Source organism: Marmota flaviventris, chromosome 5 (genome assembly GCF_047511675.1).
Source record: "Marmota flaviventris isolate mMarFla1 chromosome 5, mMarFla1.hap1, whole genome shotgun sequence".
In the NCBI taxonomy this organism is placed as follows: Eukaryota; Metazoa; Chordata; class Mammalia; order Rodentia; family Sciuridae; genus Marmota; species Marmota flaviventris.
The window spans coordinates 36,096,311-36,114,458 of NC_092502.1; the positions used below are offsets into that span (position 1 = coordinate 36,096,311).

General features: G+C 37.5%; 1 protein-coding gene across 6 annotated transcripts in view; it reads right to left on the reverse strand.

Annotated features, from left to right (window-relative positions):
• Positions 1-16,399, reverse strand: part of Cnot6 (CCR4-NOT transcription complex subunit 6) — a 78,135-nt gene extending 61,736 nt beyond the window's left edge. For 3 of the 6 annotated variants that reach the window (XM_071612139.1, XM_027953344.2, XM_071612140.1), the window contains exon 1: positions 16,238-16,320. The gene's annotated coding sequence lies outside the window, so the exon portion shown is untranslated. Of the gene's footprint in view, positions 1-16,172 lie in introns of all 6 variants that reach the window. The other 3 variants (XM_027953343.2, XM_071612141.1, XM_071612138.1) reach the window with 2 other exon arrangements.
• Between the last annotated feature and the right edge of the window lie 1,749 nt (positions 16,400-18,148).

The following is an 18,148-nucleotide window of genomic DNA, read 5'->3' on the forward strand; positions in this document are numbered from 1 at the left end:
AGGAAGACATAGAAAATTGAAACAGACCAATTTCAAGCAATGAAATTGAATACACCATCAAAATCCTACCAAAAAGAAAAGCCCAGTACCAGATGGATTTTCAGCTCAATTCCACCAGATTTTCAAAGAACACCAATCCTCCTCAAATTACTCCATGAAACAGAAAAGAAGGGAACCCTTCCAAACTCATTCTTTGAAGCTAGCTAGTATCACCCTGACTCTAAAACCAGACAAAGATACATTAAGGAAAGAAAAAATTCAGACCAATTTGCCTGATGAACATACATGTAAAAATTCTTAACAAAATTCTGGCAAACTGCATACAAAACTTATTAAAAAGACAGTGCAGGGACAGGGATTGTGGCTCAGTGGCAGAGCACTCACCTCTCATTTATTAGGCATTGGATTTGATCCTCAGCACCACATAAAAATAAGTAAATAAAGGTATTGGCATCCCTCTACAACTAAAAAAAAATGTATATATTAAAAAAAGAGAAGATAGTGCACTATGATCAAGCAAGGTTGGTTCAAAATATGTAAATCAATCAATGTAATTCATCACATCAATAAATTTAAAGACAAAAATCAAATGATTATCTCAACAGATGGAGAAAAAGCACTTGCAAAATACACCATCCACTCACACTCAAAACACTAGAAAAACCAGAGATAGTAGGGACACACTTCAACTTTATAAAAACTATATATGCTAAATCCAAGGTTAACATCATTCTAAATGGAGTAAAACTGAAAGCATTCCCTCTAAAAACTGGAACAAGACAAGGATGTCCTCTTCACCACTTCCCTTCAACATATGCCTGGAAACTCTAGCCAGAGCAATTATACAAAAGAAAGAAATTAAAGGATATAAAAAGGAAGAGCTCAAACTATTCCTATTTGCCTACGACATGATTCTATATTTAGAAGACCCAAAAAACTCCACCAGAAAACATTTGGAACTCATAAATGAATTAAGTAAAATAGCAGGATATAAAATTAACTCCCTTTAATCAATTGTGTTCATATACATTAGTGATCAATCAACTGAAAGAGAAATTAGGAAAACTATCCCATTGACAACAGCCTCAAAGAAAATATTTGAGACTCAATCTAAAAAGAGAGGTGAAAGACTTCTACAATGAAAACTACAGAACCCTAAAGAAAACTTAAAGAAGGTCTTAGAAGACAGAAACATCTCTCATGTTCTTGGACAGGCAGAAATAATATAATTAAAATGGCCATACCACCAAAAGCACTAAACAGATTTAATGCAATTCCCAATAAAATCCCAATGACATTCTTCATAGAAATAGAAAACGCAATCATAAAATTCATTTGGAAAAATAAGAGACCCAGAATAGCCAACACAATCCTTAGGGAGGAAAGTGAAGCCAATACCAGACCTTAAATTATACTAGAATTATAGTAATAAAAACGGCATGGCATTGGCACCAAAACAGTCATGAACACCAATGGTAAAGAATAGAATACACAGAGACAAACCCACATAAATAGTTATCTCATACTTGACAAAGCACCATAAACATATAATGGAGAAAAGATTACCTCTTCAACAAATGTTGCTAGGAAAACAAAATCCAAATGTAGGAAAATGAAATTAAACCTCTATCTCTCACCCTGCACAAAACTCAATTCAAAGGTGATCAAAGGCCTAGGCATTAGACCAGAGACTCTGTGCCTACTAGAAGAAAATGCGTGCCCAGTTCTCTATCATGTCAGATTAGGACCTGACTTTCTCAACAAGACTCCTAAAGCACAAGAAGTAAATCAAGAATCAATCATTGGGATGGTATCAAACTAAAAAGCTTCTTTACAGCAAAGGAAACAATCATGAACACGAAGAAAGACCGTACAGAATGGGAGAAAATCTTTGCCACCTGCACCTCAGAGCATTAATCTCCAGGAAATATAGAGAACTTTAAAAACTTAATACTAAAAAAAAACAAATAACACAATCAATAAAAATGGGCTAAGGAATTGAACAGGCACTTCACAGAAAAAGAAATATGAATGGTCAACAAATATATGAAAAGTGTTCAACATCCATAACAATTTGAGAAATACAAATTAAAACTACACTGAGATTCCATCTCTCTCCAGTTGAAATGGCAATGATCAGGAATACAAGCGACAATAAATGCTGGTGAGGATGTAAGGAAAAAGGTACTCACATTGCTGGTAAGACTGCAAATTAGTGCAACTACTAAGGAAAGCAGTATGGAAATTCTTCAAAAAACTTAGAATAGAATCAAAATTTGGCCCAGTTATCTCACTTTTCAGGATATACCCAAGGAATTAAAATCAGCATAATATAGTAACATGGCCACATCAATGTTATAGCAGCTCAATTCACCATAGATAAGCTAAGTGCCCATCAACAGATGAATGGATAAAGAAAATGTGGTATATACACACAATGGAATATGACTCAGCCTTAAAGAAGAATGAAACTATGGCATTTGCCAGTAAATGAGTGGAACTGGAGATTATCATGCTAAGTGAAATAAGCCAATCCGAAAAAAACCAAAGGCCAAATGTTCTCTCTCATATGTGTGTGCTAACTCACAATAAGGAGGGTTGCAGAAGTTCTCTGGATTAGACAAAGTGGAATGAAGGAAAGGAAGGGGGATGGGAATAGGAAAGATAGTAGAATGAATGGGACATAACTTTCCTATGTTCACATATGAATACCCAATCACTGTAACTCCACATCATGTATAACCACAAAAATGGGAAATTATACTCCATGTATGTATGTTAAAATTCATTCTACTATCATGTATAACTAAAAAGAACAAATAAATTTTTTTTAAAAACTAGTTCATATTAAAATATTTTAAAATTATGTGATAAATGTGTATTTTGACAAGGTACAAAATGTGTTTTTGTTAAAGGCTTTCTGAAGTTAACTTATTTAGTTGGCCAGATTTTCTTCAAAGGAAAAATGAGTCTGAGTTACAGCCAGTCTCATTTGATATGATAAAGAAAATACTGAATTTGCAATCTTTCTTTTCTTTTAGACCTTTTCTACATTTTCTTTGTTTCCATTATTTATTTATTTATTTATTGAGCGAGGGGTGGGAAATTGAACTGGGAATTGAACTTAGGGGGCACTCAACCACTGAGCCACATCCCAGTTCTATTTTGTATTTTATTTAAAGACAGGGTCTCACTGAGTTGCTTAGTGCCTTGCTGTTACTGTGGCTGGCTTTGAATTGGAGATCCTCATGTTTTAGCCTCCAGAGCTGCTAGGATTACAGGTGTGCACCACTGTGCCCATCTCTCCTTCTCCATCCTCTGGTTTTATTTCTTTTCCAATCATCCCAGAGGAAAAAAGGAAGAAAGACAAGAAAGGAAGAGAGAGAAACAGAAAGAAAGAAACTCATGTGCAGAAAGCCCCTATGTATGACTCAGACTCCTCTCAGGGCTACCAAAAGCTAGAACTGAAATGACCTGAAAAGGTAGTGAAAAAAACTAATCTCAATGCCAATTTACTTCTTCCAATGCATTTTTAACAATGTCTCAACCAATTTTTCACTAAATTCTAATTACTTTTACCTACTGAGGAGCTCTTAATCTGTATTCTTCATTTTCATTGCCACTGAAGTTAATATAGATCTTACTTATTTTTCAACTTCAACTACTACCCAATCCCTCTTTGAGTACTATAATCATCTTCCTGATACGTGCCTGCTCATGGCACTCTCCTTTTTAAAAATGTAAAATGGCTCTTCCTGGCTACCTAGATAAAGTGCAAAATAAATAAATAAATGTGATTTTTCTTTCTTCCTTTGCAGTACTGGGGATTGAACCCAGGACCCCTTAACCAAGCAGTTTACCGCTCAATTACACCTCCCAGCTTTTTTATTTTTGAAACAGGGTTTTCCTAAGTCGCCCAAAATGGCCTCAAATTTGCAATCCTCTTGCCTCAGCATCCTGAGCAGCTTGGATTATAGGTGAGCATCATCATACCTGGTCTTCCAAGTCTTTTGCACTGAAATTAGCTATTCTCCCACCCTTCAGCCACTTCTATACATCCCCCTCACTAATAGTCCTAAATTAGAGCAACCCTACTTTTAAGTCACAGTCTTTCAACAAATACGAATTCCTTTACCAAAGACCTAAACTCCTACTCACTTACTTCAAATAACTCTTATTACATCTTCTAGCCCTTCCTAAAGACAAAAGTTCAGTACACTCTTTTATGCATTCCATACGTGCTTTCTTTACAAAATTATTCATTCACCAAGTTATTTACTGAGCACTTAGTGCTACTAAGCACTCTGCTAGGTGCTAGAAATAAAGAATAAATAAATTCTTAGGTTTAATCTATGAAGGGGCAAACAAAAATTTACAACAGTGTAATCAAGTTCTTATAATTGGTACTCATGCTTTTAAAATTACAACTAACCTATATACCACACTCAAATTATTCTTCCTAAGACTGAATTCTAATTACACTGCAAAATTCAGTAAAAAGAGCCACAAAGGATGGAAGATTTAACTGGACTGACTTCTGGTCCTATAAAAGCTTAGAAACTATGAATCTGTCATCTCTTCTACTCCCTTTTAAGATCTCTATTGCTTTAAGAGAAAATAAATTCAAACTCTACAGTTCTGAATTCAAAATGCTGTACCTTTCCAGACCTTTATTCCAATATGTCTCTCTGTATCTTCTGATGTAATCAGCAGACTTACTGCCATTCTTCAGTTATGCTCCACAATCATAAATGGCACAAGCTGTTTTTCCATAACAAAGCAACCATGAATGCTGTCCACAAACTATGATTAGACAAAACAATAATAGAATTTTGTTGAATGTCCTTCAAAAAACATTCTAGTTTTCAGAAGTAGTCCAAAATACAAAACTTGTGTTTATAGCAATCCCATGCCAAATTTATTACAGTCCATTATTTCCATACATTACAGTGAAAAGAGAACTCAATGAAAAGTGCACAAATTTCAAAACAGGAACAGAAATGAGTTCCAAACCATGCTTTCAATGGAAAGAGAAGAAGGAAAACAGTGATATAATTAAAATGGAAAAAGAAATAGTCAAAAAAAGGAAGTTGAACATAAAAACAACTTTGGTATTTTTCATTTCATAAAAAATAAAAAAGCCATTAGGCCTGTACTTTGAACCCCTCCCCAGTTCACTCCCTTTTAAAATATACCACAAATGACAACTCATTCACAGGTACCTTAAAATATTTTAGGTGTAACACTAACAGAACATAATATACACTAAGAGAATATAATAAATATTCTGTTTCCACAAGGATGTGGAACATTTCCATCAGTATCTAAGACATTTTAAATGTTATATAAACACAATATATTGATAAATATGATTATTTTATGGCTGAGATGGCAGGCCCACAACACATATTTTTCTTTTTTGGTGGTCCTGGGAATTTAACCCATCAATACTTTACTACTGATTTACACCCCCAGATCTTAACTTTTTTAAAGACAACTTCTCACTTAGTTAATCCTTATGAGGGGATTAATTCACTGATTGGATTACCCAACCATTTCACCTCTAAATCTTCTTGCATTGTCTCACATATGAGCTTTTGGGGGATACCACATATCTAAACCATTAGAGTCTGAGTCTAGTATAGATAAAACCAGTTGGCTCCCTTGGACTACAGTTCTAATCCTTTTTTTATAACTTCAATTCAACTTAGATACTTCTATTGTCACTGTAAACCTAAATCATCCTGCCTCTCAAAGTTATGACACTCCTTTTCTCCTTCTAACTAGGTTTCATATATTGGCTAGTTAAAGAGTTTACACAATAATAAACCTTATTTAGCAAGTGTCCTTAGTGGCAAAATAAGTACCACTAGTGTCCTGTCAGAAAACAAAACTACAAAATAACAACTCTTCTGAAAAAGATGGGTTGTCTAAAACGCAAAGCTTAAGCCCTAGCTGGGTTTTGAGATTGCTATTTTAAATAGCTGAAAATAGCATGGCAGGTATCTAACAACCCATGATAATGTCTCAGAAACAAAGTACCTGAATAGCCTTAGGAGGAACAGAAAAAGCAGTTAGTGGGAAAAAACAAGGTTATCAAAAAGATCCTACCAATAAATGAAATTATCACCTTGATCTTCAAATCTGCCTTCTTCTTATGATCCCCACCCAGTTTTCAAACCAAAAATGAGTATGACAGTCTCCAGTTCCAGCCCATTTCAACTCCTAAATCTCTCACTGATTCCGCCTTAATTCCTGAAGTATTTACATGAGCTATTCCATCATCATAATTCATCCTAGATACCATTCTTGGTCCTAAAACTACATCTTATTCATCTTAGTACCCTTTGAATCTGGCACTGCACCTAATACAAAAGATCAATACAGTCATCACATGGTAACTGCAACCAGTCCTAGGACGACTGGTTCCAAGATTTTCAGTGGATACCAAAATTTGAGGATGCTCCAAAGCCTTTTATATAAAGGAGCACAGTATTTGCATATGACTATGCACATCCTCCCATATATTTTAAATCATCTTTAGATTACTTATAATGCCTAAAACAATGTAAGTACTATCTGTGTAACAGCTGTTAGATTGTATTGCTTAGGAAATAAAAACAAGAAAAAAAAATTTGTGTATGTTCAGTACAGATCCAATTTTCCCTCCAATATTTTCAGTAGTTGGTTGAGTTCGCAAATATGGAGGGCTAACACTATGTTAAACTAAAATACCAGAGGAAACTCATACTCAATCACAAAATAATGTGTGCTTGTGACCTGCCTGCCTTTTGTGTGCCTCTAGCCTCATAATGGATCTCTCCAATTTCTATTTACCTCTCACAAATCTCCATGTCTTTGCATATGGTATTATTTCTGCCTGAAATGCCCCAGATATCAAAAGATCCCTAGTTATCATTCAAACGCTAACATGAATATCTAATTTCAAAAGGTCCATTACAACCTTCTTCCCTGTCCCTCCCAAATAGTTTACTGTTTCCTGATTTGAACTATTCTCAACCTTGAAAATATGTCTACAGCTGTATTCATTAATACCACCTTAATTTTTTTGAATATATCTAACTCACCCTACAAAAACATAGGCTCCATAAAATTTGTATATTTACCTCTCTCTAGCCTGGCAGACAGTAGGTACTTAGTGAATGTTTACATGAATTCAAGGGAAGCAGTAGTGGTAGTTAAATTTAAAAAAAAAAAAAAAAAAAAAAGCAACCATTTTACAAGAGTGTTAAGAGAAGTAAAACAAGTTGTGACTATCTTACCAAGAATATGAAACACTGATAACTTGGTTTCTAATGTTGAAGACAAAATCCAGAGAAACCAAACAGAAAGAACCTTCCTAGTATACAAGGAAACGGAGAACATTGGTTCTAGGATAGCCTGGGATAAGAAGCAAGGGAACAAACTATATGAACTTTAATCTCAGTGACATGTTATGGCCAAATACAAGTATAAACAGATGCAAGTCATGGCAAAAATGTGTTAAGCACCTATCTGCTGTGTACTACACTAAGTATACAACATTTAACTGTTTTTTTTTTTTTTGAGCACTTACCACCTGTCAGATCTATTAGACACTTTACATGTTATATCATTTAACCCTCAAATAATCTTGTAAATACACCCTATTAGTCATTTTATATTAAGAAAGGAAGATTCAGAGAATGAGTAATTTATCTGAGGCTACCGAGCTATTTCAATCCATCTAAGTCTGTGCTTTCAACTACTACGCAATAATGACCTTATTATCTTAATATAATTCTCACAGCAACCCATGAGATAGAAGCTATCCTCATTTTATGTTTATAGATAAGGAAACTGTGTCTGATTTTAAATATTAATCTCCCTCCGGTCTTATATTCTTAATAAACAACGGAGCTGAGATTTCAAGCTAGAACAATCTAGATCCAAAGCCTCTCTATTTCATCACTGCCTCAAACTACTCTAGGATTCTATCAACCAACAAGTTCATTCTCTAAATACAATTCTCCATTATACAATGTTTCAGGAACCATGAGCCCCTATTTATGTCTCAGGCTTATCATCTTTCCCAAGCTAACCTTATCACTATATTCTCAACTCCTGATCTCTCTCTAAAGAGACCTCAAACCCATCATCTCTGGATCCTTTTACACTTTAAAATTAACTGGTACCTCAAGGAGCTCTCCTTTATGTGGGTTGTAGCTATCAAGAACCAATCAAATTAGAACTGAGAAACTTAAAAATATTTATAAACTCAAAAATAACAATCTATCATATTAACAAATGACCCTGCTATGAAAAGTAACTTTTTAAAAAACAAGTAAAAATTTACTGAGAAGTGCAACAGTTTTATATTTTTGCAAATATCTTTTATGTCTGTCCACTAACATGCACAGCACAAAAACAAAACTATGATTTGTGTGGTAAGATTTTCACCAAGACTAAAGGTAAGGAGCAGGAGGCTATCAAACCTAAATCTGTTCCCTTAGCATGAGACAAGCATCTAGATCACCTAGTCCCTAGCTTCAGCACCAAATGATGGGCATCAACATAAATCCTTTCATTTTTCTTACCTTTTGCAAGATTTTTCAATTCTACTTGGTACCCTCTTTCTACAACAAATCATAATATTCTAGTTACCAGTACCTAGAGGGAATTAGTCTCTGTCAGTGTTCAACACTTTTTCTAGCTGCTAAATAACACAGGTAAAAACACAGTACTCATCACATTATCAACATTCAAATATCCATTTGGGAAGTTCTCAATATACAAGGAATCAGTTTTGATCCAGTCATTTCCCCCCCTAAAACTAAGAAAGAATATTTTCCATGAAATGTTGACCTTACAAAGCATCAATAACACTGGAATCTTACTCAAAAGTCACTGATAAGGTTTCAAAAAATTTGAAAACACACCTAAAACACCTGTGTTCTAGTGAAGATCTGCTACACACTGCTTTGGGACTGCCACTTCCAAAATAACAAAACACTTCCAGAATGCTTTCAGACTAGATATATGGTGTATATATTTTACCAACATGACAAGTATTCTTATGTGGACTCCAGTGAGGTTTTTGATCCATAATCAAAAAGTATTAAGAATCTGCCAATTAGTAACTGTGTGTCAACATGATTAGCCACCAGTGCAAATGGTCATAAATTTGGGCAAGTGGGTCTCCCTATACAATCAAATCTACAACAAAGGTCCATTCCAAGCCACAACATCATGACAGTGTGTTCAGCAGAAAGAGGGAAGAGTACAACACAATGTCAGTAATACAAACTGACCTCAGACAGATCTATTAGAGAAGTCCTAATTCTGCAATGTGTTTACCTTCATCTTTAAGGCTTAAATTTCCTCACTTATAAAACAGTACTATCTGTTCACAATTTTGGTGACAGGGTTAAATAACACATGTAAAACACAGTGCTCATTACATTATCAACATTCAGATAAAAATCTTTTTACTTTCTATGACTACAAACCCTAAATCTTTGGATTTCCTATAATAATTTCCCTAAAACTGGGAAACAAATGACAATTCTTTAGATGTCCAAAATAGAGTTTTCATTTCCAAAAATGTTAGATTGTAATAAAGGAAATTATCAGTCTAAAACACAGCAGTTAGCTTCATCAGATAATGCTTTATGACACTGTGGGTTACTTATAACTACACATAATCTTATGAAAGAAAATATTTTACCTTCAAATAAGCTGAACTCAAGTCATTTTTTATTTAATTTTAGAGTGTCATATCTTCTTTTCTGTTTGGTCTTTAATTAGCTGAGCCTCCTAATACAACTATCACTCCATACTCAAAATCTACCTAATAAAAATCTATATACAATCAATGAATATACAAAGATTGAACCAGGCCCACTGCCTAATTCATTAGGTCTCCAAGTTTGTAACAAGTAACTTCAGGGGGGAAAAAAATTATCTAATGATTCCCCATTTGCTCTCATTCCATATTTAAGACTAGTGGCACATATGTATAATCCCAGTAATTTGGGAGGTTGAGGCAGGAGGACTGTAGGTTCAAGGACAGCCTCAGCAACTTAGCAAGGCCTTAAGCAACTCAGCAAGGCCCATCTCAAAATAAAAAATAAAAAGGGCTGGAAATGGTAGTTCAGTGGTAAAGCACCCTTAGGTTCAATCCCTAGTAACCCCCCATCCCGGCCAAAAAAACCTGCACCAAAAATTCAAATGAACTTTGGGCTATGGAGCTCAAGTACAAACCTATCACAAGGAACATGAAAATAAATCCTACATCTTCTAGTAAGTGAAGACTGAAAATTCTACTATTATGATTTCACACCAGATAAACTCCACCTCCAATGAGGAATAACTTTGTTTTTGAAATCAATTCCACCAAAAAAAAAAATGCATATGACCAAATAAAAATTCAATTATTCCAGCCAAACTATCAAGGAAAAGTTTGAAAAATAGCTAAGTAAATATACATTAGAAATTTACTTCCTAAGTTTTGACCTTAAGGAATCAAAAAATTTACAACTAACACAGATGTCTACTTCTTTCTACTTTGGCCTCCTCTTTGAACTATTACTCTTTTCCTCTCATTTTCAAACAAGAGTCTTCATCATAACCTCCCATGTGCCCAATCCTCAATCTGTCTTGGTCCCATAAAATTTTTCTCTGCTTATATTCACCTACCTGGCAAATCCTATCCACCCATTTTCAGACTTCATCCTCCCCTAAACCAGGAGACCATTTATTACCACTGAAAACTTCCTCTTTCTCAGCACTCTTATCAATCTTGGCCTCTGTAATGTTGCTACTTCCTGTTCTGCTTTTATCTCCTTAACCACTTTACTTCAATTCTGCCAAAAACTAAATGCTACCTGCTCCTTAAGAGGTCCCCCTGCCCTCTCCTCTTCCTGTTCTACATTAAGTTTCACAGCTATTTATTTGCATACTTACACTCTTCCAGCAGTGTCCATAATTCTCAATATTTTACTTCTGCTACAAAAGCCTATCTTCCAATGCCAAAGACATAATGATCAAATCTATCAAATCTCTCACCAACATACAATCTACATACCTGTTAGACATACTCATCTAAATATTCAAGAGTTAAGAAAAACTACTCAAAACTCAAACTCTACCACTTTGCTTGTCCAAATCTGCTCTTCTTCCTCTATTTCCCAAGTTAAATCCTACCAAGTTTCCCAAGGTAAAAAATTTCTGAATCATACCTTTCCTATTTTTATAGTTGACTGCTTGTCTATCTCTAATTCTAATATCAAAGTTATTATATACTTTTCTATCTCTTATGACTTTGATTTCTTAGGAAGATCTAAATGAACTATCACTCTACATGTAAATGTTATCATGCAGCATTTACATGATATTCTCTAATTCCAGTATCTTAACCCCATTAATCCAGCTTCCACATTTTTACTATGTACCCCATGAAAATGTATGATGTCATATACACCATTTCTCCACCCTATCTACCAAAACTCTCAGTGGATTCCCATTCTATACAGGTAGAAGTTCTAACACTTTAAGAAAACACCTAACACTATTTACAAGCTGTTTCTGACCTCTTCTTATTCCTTTCATCTTTGTATCCTATGTTCCATAACCCACGCTGTAAATTTGATTTTGGACATGCTATTTCTTTTCCCTAAAATATCCTACTCAGCCTGACAAATCCCTATTTATTCCTCAAGATCCAGCTCAAAGACATCTGAGGTCACTACCTCAAGTTTCCCAAGAAGAATTAAATTTTTCCTTTCTAAGCATGCCCAAAATGGTTTATATATTCCTAACTGATATAACCTGATGAGTGCTTTTTGTCTTTCTGTTCACACCATTACAAACAAGACCATAACCCCCACAAAGGTAGTGTCTACACAGTACCTGGGACACAAGGGTTGCTCACTAAGTATTTTTGGAACTGAGTTATAGTACTATTATTATTGGTTTGTTTTGCTTTTTGTTTTGTATTGGGAATTGAATCCAGGTAATTGAATTGAATCCACTAAGGTACATCCCCCAGCCCTTTTTTCTTTTTTTTTTGACCGAGGGTGGGGGGAGGTGGGTGTGTCAGGGATTGAACTCAGGGGCACTCAATTACCAAGCTACATCCCCCAGCCTATTTTTTCTATTTTATTTAGAGAGAGGGTCTCACCGAGTTGCTTTAGCACCTCGCCATTACTGAGGCTGGCTTTGAACTCACGATCCTCCTTTCTCAGCCTAAGATCCTCCTGTCTCAGCCTCCAATCCTTCTGTCTCAGCTTCTAGAGTGGCTGGGATTACAGGCTTATGACAGGGTACAATTGTTCTGAAAATGTGAATTTTTTTCCAACATGAATGATATATTAGGGAACAATATGAATATAATGCAAATTTCTCATTTGCTTATGTGCAATTTTGTCTGCAAACAACACTAAGTAAAAGTAGAAAACTGCACCCAATTGAAATAAGATGAAGAGAAATACATAAAACACATTTAAACACTCACTAAGTCAGTTTACCTTGTGTTATGAGTGACCGTTCATTTCTGGGGTGAACAATTTTTTTATCTGATTTCAGGTAACTCTCCTTCCACCAATTCACAATAATTCATAAGCAACAACCCTTCTGAGGTCCATTTGTACAAGCAAATCAGATATTTTTCACCTTAAATTACCACATTTGTTGTGTATTTACATCTTAACTATTTAACATGTATAAAAAGCTTAAACCAATTTTTTAGGGTTTTTTTTATTTTTTTATGTGTCACTGCCAAAGTTTTTAAGTGCTATATCCTAATTTCATTCTTTCCCATAGGACCTGTGGTTTCTCCAGTACAATTTTGCACAGCACAGTGACTCTTAGGAATCTATATATTGCTTTACAGCAGAACTGATTATAAATTAACAACTTTATGAGTTCTTTGGCTTTATAGTTTCAATATTCCAATTTCATTAATTTACCAAGGAGAAAACTCTGTCTTTTCCCAAAATTTCACAACACATTTACAGACCATATCCTAACAAACCACTGGGACAGTCATAACCTTAACTTGGTGGCTTTGAAGTCTGGTGAGCATAAGGTAATTTTTCCAGCTAAGTTCTCTAGTCTGTCTAAGCCTAACTCAGAAAGAAAGTTCTCAAACCTGAACTTTCATGTAGGGCTTTCATTTTTTGGCTGCTTTTAACAACTCTCCCCAAAAAACTGACATTTTTATTTTAAGTGACCCTCTCTTCTACAGTAATTGAGCAGAGCCCTCAAGCCCACTACAAGGGACCACAGACAAGAGACACCACCACATCCAAGTGAAAAAGAAGGAACTATCAGATACATCTCTCTCTAACATGATTTGATTTTAACTTGTGTTGGCTCCACTCTACTCTCCACACTGATGCAAAATTGATACCTAAATCACTTTGCTCTCCTGTTCAAAGTATTTTGACTCCTTACTTTGCTGAGAAAGGAATAAACTTCATTTCTATCTTCCCAAGCATGGTCCTTCAAAATCTAGGTCAGACACACCTTTGCGAGTTCCTCTCAAGTCACTCCCACTGTTTCAATAACACCTTACCACTAGCCTTACTCCAACATCTGACACCTCAGTACAAACCTTCTGTTTGAAAGGACTCCCTCCCAAGTTTGACAAGCTCCTATTCAGTGTTAGTGTTATAAACCAGTTCCAGACCTTCCATAAGTTTAATCATTCTTCTGTTCTTCCACAGCACTCTGTACATCTATTAAGCCTATATAGCAAAAATTAAGCATATTCATTTTTTAATTCTCAGTGTCCAACACTATGGCTAGCATATGCTATTCCTTGACATGTTATTTAAGTTTTGAAAAAATATAAATAGATAAGGAAGAGAAAGAGCCCAGAGAGGGTAAAGTTAAGGCAGCCAAGACCACCCCAATCCCAGATCCAAATAATTATTCTGTTCCTCATTAATTACTTATTCAAATACCAAAATCTGGCACATTCCTTTGTACCCTAATGCATTTATGTGTATAGTATAATTACAATTTAGTTTACTCAGGATCTCTTAACTTCATATACAGTGTTTTATTACTCACATTTCATTTAAGATGGCTACCTCTAGAAAAAACTACATCAGAAGATTTTGTACAACTAGGAAATTAGAAAATTAAAGTTGGGGAACTTTCTTTTCTAAATAATACATTAAGTTCCAGTCACACAACAAACATGTAGAAAGTGTGACATACCCACAAACAAAAGTACCTTCTCCAGTAAAACACATTCTTACCTGAACCTATTTGGAATTTTTTCAAAGTGAAAAATGCTTTAAACCAGAGCTTCCCAACCAGTGGACCTTGCATATGGGAACGGGTTACAAACATGCTGAAGATATTGACCCCTCACCTGCGAGCTGCCTTACCTATTTATTTCAATATGCCTTATATACATTACCCTTTTTGGTTGCATTATATATAAAAAAGGTGTATGCATTAAAGAATATACAAAGACTAATAGGGGTATAGTGGAATATCTAAGCATTAATCAAAATACATACTTACAAATTCCTACAATGTCTTTATTTGTAGTCAGGACCAAGCTCATGTCTGTTCAAATGAAGGAGTCTGAAATTTCCCAACAACTGCAGTTTTACTTTGCCAACAAGATTTAAGAAACATGAAAATGCCTACAGATTGAACAGGTATTCAAAAGGAGGCTTCTTTAGCTATGTCACCACTTATCATCTGAAATTATGCAAGGATTGACTTTCAGGGAGAAACTTCAGTCTCAAAAAAAAAAAAAAAAAAGTATCTTTATCACACAGTCTCTTTTGACCATTTCAGTAACCATCCTGTTCCTCTACTGAGAATTAACCAGCCATAACTACCTTAAATAACTTCTATCCATTAAAAAAAAAAAAAAAAACCCTTCTTTCCCAAGGGAACAAATCATCAACAATTACACACTCTCATGCCTTCCACATAACTGTTATATCTTAAGACAAGTCAATTTAACCTTTCTAGGTCTCAGTTTTCTCATGAGCAGCAGTTCAAATATTTTGTTTACAGCAAGATGACTGGACTAGATAGCTGAACTGAAGACATTAAGTAACTTTTATTCTGAATTTTAAAAGTCATCACACACATTAAGGACTGTGGTAACTATCTTAGCAACAATTACCAAAAAAGAAAGTCTTCAAAACCTTTTGATCAGTAGCAACAACAGCTCCTAAGCCCTTCAAAACTGTTCTGAAGTGGTGATAAATTTCAGTGTACTATGAAAAATACAAAGTGCCATTACACACCATTTTATTTTTGTCTTATTCATATTTACTTTCTTCCTCTCCAAAGTTAAATTCCAAGGCGCAAGTAAGCAAGAATATTCAGTACTAGCAATGATGAGACAATTCACCTGGAAAACAGGTAAATATAAGAACTCAAATTTAAGCAGATTATTTCAACAACGTCAGCTTAACACAGTAACAGCAAATCCAAGAGCAAGCAAGACGACCATTCACAAGGTTGTCGTTTGGTTAACAGTTAAAGAAAAAAGGTTACAGGTGTCTATTAGCAAGCTCTCTCAGGGAGCGGTGTTAAGAGTCAAAAGGAAAAAAAGGTTCCCACAGTAAACGACTGGTGCTGAAAAATGAAAAGCCAAGATTTAATCTGCGTTACTGGAGAAAATTGCTTAAGTAATTAGTACTATCTCAGTGACCTCAACAAAACCATACTATAAATCTCTTTTTATCTGGTGCTAAGTGCTTTTTTAAGCATGTAATTCACCGCTTCCCCAAAAAATATCTGAGTTAAACTGAATTTTAAAAATTCGGGGGGAGGGGGGAGCGGTTGGTTTCCCGCTTGGCGGTAACTGCGGCTACGGAGTGCGAAGTTCCACACTCCACAGCGCGCACTCCCAGAGTCACTTCCAAAGTTGCCACCCGTCCAGGACACGAAACAGGGATACCGGCTGCTGAGGGTGACCGGAGCCTGGGTCCCAGAGCTAGGGCGCCCACCCCCGCCCCTTGCGCGCCGCCTCCACCGCCGTCAATCAATGTCCTCCAGACTCGGCACGGGGGCGCGGCCCCGGAAAGGCGGTCGCGTCGAGAGGGCGCCCCCAACAGCCGCCAGCTTGGCAGAGGAGTGTGAGTGCCACTCATAAAACTAAAGTTGCCCGCAACCTATCCCGGCGTGCTCCGGCTACAAGCGGCACGACCGACCTGAAGGTCCATGCGCGGCCAGTCGGGGAGCAGCCCGGGTCGGGCCTCGGGCCCGTCTCGCTCACCTCTCGAGGTGCGCCGCCTTCCTCCGCCGCTGCCACCGCCTCCTCCCTTTGAGTGCAGCGGGGTCTGACCTGTGGAACCACCATACCAGTCCCGCCCGCTGCTGCAGCGCCGCCACCGCCGCTCCTCTGCCGCCTCAGCCGCCGGTCTTTGTTTCCACTCCGAGAGCTACCGCTTCAGCTGCCCGCCTCAGCCGCCCCGATGGGCCACCACTACGCCCTCCCGCCCTCTCGGCCCCCTGGCTCGCCCTCGTCGCTGCGCCCACCGCCGCCTTCTCCTCCGCGCCGCCGACGCCGCCGCCACCGACGCCGACGCCTCCTCCTTCGCGCCCCCCTCTTTTTCATTGAAAGCAAACAAGCATCATGGCGGCGGCCGCCGTCCCCCAGCCAGCTAGCGCCCTGACCGCCGCCGCCGCTCCAACATCCCGGCCGCCCATTGGTCGCTGCGTCCAGATGCAACCATCCTGCGTCCGGTTAGGGGGGGTCGCTCTTCAAACGCCCGAAGCCCCGCCCCCTCTTCCCTGTTCTGAGGAGCACTGAGCCGGCCCGGCGCGCTGCGGGGACCGCCCTCCAACCCTCTGTTCCCGCTCTCACTCCTTTCCTGCACCGTTGCATCTATTTTTCTTTTCTTCCTAACGATCCTCCCTTGTTTCATCTCCTTTGTTGTCTCTGGTGGTTCACTTTTATCCCTTCACTTTTTTCTTTTATTTTGCTTCTCGCGATTTCTTCTCAGGCCTTCGCCTGTCAATCGCTTGGGAACACAGATCAGCTTGCAGACTTTTAACCTCAGCCAGTGTCTTAATCTTTAGACCAAATACTCAGTCTTTAACAAGTCGAATAATTCTTCCTGTTTCAGTTTTGCAGAAAACAAATTAATGGCCCATTTCGGTCCACTAATGGTAGTTCAGTCTGATAAATTAATGGACAGTTTTGCGGCCCTCGCTTGAGTTATTGACCACAGCTGTGTTCAAAGATCAGGCTGTTCTGTTCAGGACAAACTGTAGTGATTGAAGGTGAGTAGAGAAGGAGTAATCTGATTCGTGATGCTTGCATCAGTAAGCAATAGTCGACTGATAGTCTGGGCACAGAGATGAATCAGACCCCACCCTGTTCTGAGTAAGTCTAGGGAAGAGTAACACCCAGCAGGCTGTTAAATTGCACTAGAGACTATGTTGAAGAATATAACTGACCACGCACCTGCATGGCAATCTAACATGGACTACTTGCTCCTTCCTGAAACATCAACCCTGAAGAAATGAGAGTGAAATAGGTTGCAGGAACGAATGATAGCAACCAATATCATTTGGCCCTCACAAAGAATTGCTTAAGAATGTGCAAAATGGATAACTGTTGCCTGGGACAGAGAAGAGTTGGCAGGATGAGAAAAGGATTGAGGGACAAAAACTATTCAAAGATCCAAATGATCTATTCAGAACAAGAGTTCTGTACTTGCTTCTCCTCAGCATTGGCTTGAGCTGATCATTGCCTTCTATTTGCCATGACGGCAGTGACAGCCTAAGCCTCTACAAGTTCCACAAGACACAGGTCAAGGGCAAAGCAATGCAAAAGTTAAGCACAGGTATGGGATTAATGGGAACAAGTGCAGGCTAACTAATTACTTAGACATCCTTCTACACAACCTCTAACCCCCAGACTACTGGAGTTGTGTAGCTATACATAAAGTACCAGCCTGAGGGGCCAGTGGAACAGATATCCAGCTGGTTCTCCTCCTGTGCCCTGGCAACCTGTGCTCCAGTGTAGAGAAAGAGGGGCCTTTTTGTAATTCATGTGTCCAGAAGGAGTTGCTTTTTTTTGTGATTGGCACAGTGTGTATGGAGGAGGGGAAGTCTAGTTGCATAACAAAATCTTGGCAGCATAAAGCAACAATTTGATTATATCTCATGATTCACGTGC